Source organism: Anneissia japonica, unplaced genomic scaffold (assembly GCF_011630105.1).
Source record: "Anneissia japonica isolate Jap-2015-1 unplaced genomic scaffold, ASM1163010v1 scaffold1764_len714935_cov166, whole genome shotgun sequence".
NCBI lineage: Eukaryota > Metazoa > Echinodermata > Crinoidea > Comatulida > Comatulidae > Anneissia > Anneissia japonica.
The window spans coordinates 100,521-104,521 of NW_022757468.1; the positions used below are offsets into that span (position 1 = coordinate 100,521).

Below are 4,001 nucleotides of genomic sequence, written 5' to 3' on the forward strand. Positions count from 1 at the left end.
TCTCCCTGTGTAAACTATGGATTTCTTGAGTTTTATTGGATGAGAGGTATTGAAGTCGAGGTATCTGTGATTGTCTGTAAAATTGTTGTAAACAAGTGACGTAACTTAATTATCCTTTAAGCTACCAACACATTTAAATTGGGATATCTGAGTAGAAGTTTGGTGAACTTAATGCCGTGGTGAGAGGTATTGATGTGGGAGATAAATGAGTGGGTCGTGTGGCCATAAAGAAGATATTATCAATATATCGGCTATAAAATAGAGGTTGGAGAGGATGTGTATATGGTTTTATTTTCAAGGTGGCCCATGAATATGTTAGCGTATGAGGGGGCCATTTTAGTTCCCATATCTGCGCCCTTGATTGGTCCTTCATTATGGGGGATGTTAGTGTAAAGGTCAATAACATCAATAGTAACCATTGAAGTTTGCGGAAAAAGTGAGTGTCTTGTATATGTATGTGAGGTGTCTTGTATATTACTTATGTTAGGAAAAAGAGAGTTAAGAATGTTGTCAATGAAACAAGAAATGTGCTCGCGGTGAATGTCAAAAATAACCTGAAGGTGGCGATCAGAACGAAATGAAGAGATAGGACGACGAAATTGCGAGTGAAGTCATAGGCCTTAAGTTTATGAAGGCGAGCCGGCCGCCCTGTGACAGGTTATATCAAATGCTTTGGATATTTCCCTTTCTTGGTAACTGGTACAAACGACGCAATTTTCCAGCAAGCTGGAAATTTTTAAACCTACCAGCAATGGTTAAACAGCTTGGGAAGTGTTGGGGAAAGCTCAGGACCACCATGTTTTAAAACAACAGTTGGGATGTCATCTGGGGCAGTGGCTTTGCTGGAATTAATGTTATGAATTATGGTATTAATAGTGATATATTTAGGAATAATTACAGGCTTGGAAACAACACAATCAGTTCTCAAAGGAAATCATGTTCCTCTTTCTTGATAGTTGAATTTGCTGCAAAGCGTTCAGGAAGATTTGCTTTGTCTTTTCCGTTTTCAGGACTTTAAATAGAGGTGGTAAAGATAATGTTCCAGGATTCATTAAATTATTGACAATGCACCAAACGCCCTTGGATCTGAGGCGTTGGTTAATTATTGATTGTCGAACAGACGCACTCAAATTTTCCTTGGCTTCAGTAAGAACTTTCTGGAATTTATTTCTAGCATTCCGGAAAGGTTGTCTGTTCTGCGGTGTATTGCAACGATGAAAACGTTTAAAGTGATAACTACGATGATAAATTACAGCAGCAACACTGGTGAGAACCATGGCCTGAGAATGCCATTTGACTTGAAATGTTTTAGAAGGTATGAATAATTTCATACTGATGTTAAGCCAATGAGTAAGTTCAGCACAGAGTTGTGCCTTCAAAGTTTAGTTTTGGCTTTCCTGTTTACTCTCATATATATTATATTAAAATGAAGTTAGCTATATATACATTTATGATATATATATATATATATATAATTATATATATATATTATATTATATATATATATATATAATTATATATATATATATTATATATGATATAGATCAAAAGGCAAAATACTGACAAAACAAAAATGCTATGGGAAGCAATGGCTGAATCTCGGTATAGATAAAAAAAAATTGATAAGCAAAAGCTAAAGAATAAAAATAAGTAAACAGCCAGAAATAGATCCAGAGCTTTCGGACAACATTAGTTTTTCCTCAGTGGCAAGGGAGGGCGAGGGAGTGAGGGTAGAAAAAGCCAGATAATATAAAGTGAGAAGTCATGCAATTATTTTATTCGTCAGCCCTTCCGCGCTCCACCAGATACTCCACTGTATATCGTTTACCTATTGTATGATTGTGTATTGTTTGTTTAGACGTGCTGTACCACCCTTCAGTTGTGTGTGCCACTGATTATTTTACATAGCAAAATAGGGAAACGAGCAGATATTACAGCATTTAAGGCTTCATCAATTTCTGAAGCTCACTTCAGATCAGTGTAACTATTGAAATATTATTACATATTACGCTTCCGGAAAATATGGCGTTTTCGCAAACTTACGAAAACGATAACGAATACAGTTACGTCATCAAATTTTGAGACAACCCTTCTCTTACAGTAGCATATCTGTCACAACGTAGGCGATGTGTGTCTTAATGCATGAATGAGAGATCATGTTCAGCTCGTACAGCATATTGTCAAGAATGTTTTAGGCACGAATGACGATATTGATAATGACGTATTCGTATTCGTTATCGTTTTCATAAGGTTGCGAAATCTCCCCAATAAAACGTCTATTATCCTATTATGGTGTAAATTGAGTATTCAGAATTCCTCACACTATATGATAGTGAGTTTAGTTATTTAAATGTTTATCGTCCGGAAAGTACTGCATACAACAATGGATAACGTAAGAGTTTCCAAAATAAGAATTTCTATTTTTAGTTCAAAAAATCACACTCGGGAGAGGTACTAAATTTATAGTTTTTATGCCAAGTCACCAGTTCAGTGGCGGCGCTACAGGGTGGGGGGAGGGTGATAGGTAGTGCTACATCCCCCTCCCGTCGGGGAGGCCTCCCCCCGTCGGGGAGAGAAACTACACGTCGGGGAGAAAAAACAAATTAAAAAAAATTTATATATATTTTGTACATGTTATTAGAATTTAAAATCGATTAAATACGCATTTGAAACCCCTCCCTAAATTGTCATATTTTTGGAAAGGCTACATCCCCTGGACTACTGTCCAAAAGGTTTTTGGCGACGCCAGACCACGCTCACTTTTTTCTCGTGGGAGACATCAGCCCCCCCCCCCCGTCGGGGACCTTGGACCCACGTCGGGGAAATCATAGCGCCGCCACTGCACAAGTTGTTACGTGTACATTTAATGAGGTAACAACAGATGGCAGTGAGTAAAATATAAGATATGTTTCATATACACACCACCTAAAAGGTTTTTTAAATTTTTGATTTTTCCCCCTTTTTTTTTTACATAAATCCGTTGTTGACGAGGAGGCACAAGACGTGTGTTTAATCCAGTATGGTGAAGATGGTTAGCCTTTTCTTTTTTGTAAGTTTTTTTGTCTTCTATTTTGATTTATTTAATTACTTTTGGCGAAGATGTTGTGTGAAGTATCAATATTATAAAATTCAGTGAAGTAGCAGATATAGGTCTACGGAAGTGGTGATTACATTTTAGAGTGAAATGTTGAGGTCATGGTCATAGAAATAAAAAAATATACTTACCCCTCATTAAGTTTGATATTAATGCCATTATTCTTATTAATACTATTTTACATAACTGAACCAACATAAATCAATCTATTTTAAATATGTTTGATTTTCGTGTTTCCTTCTTTTTTTTTCTTTGCCATAGGGGTCAAAATGAAAGTTCTATTTCGTTTCTATTTTGTTTCCTATAATAATACTTTTTATGCGTTTCCATTTTGTGTGTTTTTTTTTTTTATAATTATGTGTACTTTTTTCTGTCTTTTACTTTTTTTTTTGTTCATTTATTGCCTATTTTAAATAAATGTTAGGCTATGCAGTAGTTTAAACTTTAATTATTTATAAATTTGCAGATTATTTTGACAATACCAATGCGTATAACTGCCGTGAATGGTAAGTTTACATGCATTTTGTAAATTACATTTCTGTAATAACATGTTCAGTCAATCATATACGCATATTTTTTATGAATAACATGGTAGCTTTTTTAATACGAACTAAAATGACCGGCAGCAACTTTAAGACTAAGAAAATATATTAAGCACATGCTTTCGTTTCGTCAGGTGGCTGTGTGAACTTCTTCAGTCATCTGAACAAATCCTAAAGAAGTTCACTGCGTGAAAGAACATTCATGCTCATAAAATTATATTATATTAGCCTTAAAAGTGATCGACAGCGACAGCTCATTATTAATAATTAATATTCCGACTTAAACTTGCAACTTATATTTTCGACAGATTTTACCAAAAAATATGCGCAATTGCAATATATATATATATATAATATATATATAC

At 34.9% G+C, this 4,001-nt stretch overlaps 1 long non-coding RNA gene across 1 annotated transcript; it reads left to right on the plus strand.

Moving 5' to 3' along the window:
• Window positions 1-903: 903 nt before the first annotated feature.
• LOC117124742 lies at window positions 904-3,596 on the plus strand. The gene is made up of 3 exons (XR_004448011.1): window positions 904-1,266; window positions 2,995-3,049; window positions 3,561-3,596. It is a non-coding gene; the product is annotated as an uncharacterized LOC117124742 (long non-coding RNA).
• The last annotated feature ends 405 nt before the right edge of the window (window positions 3,597-4,001 follow it).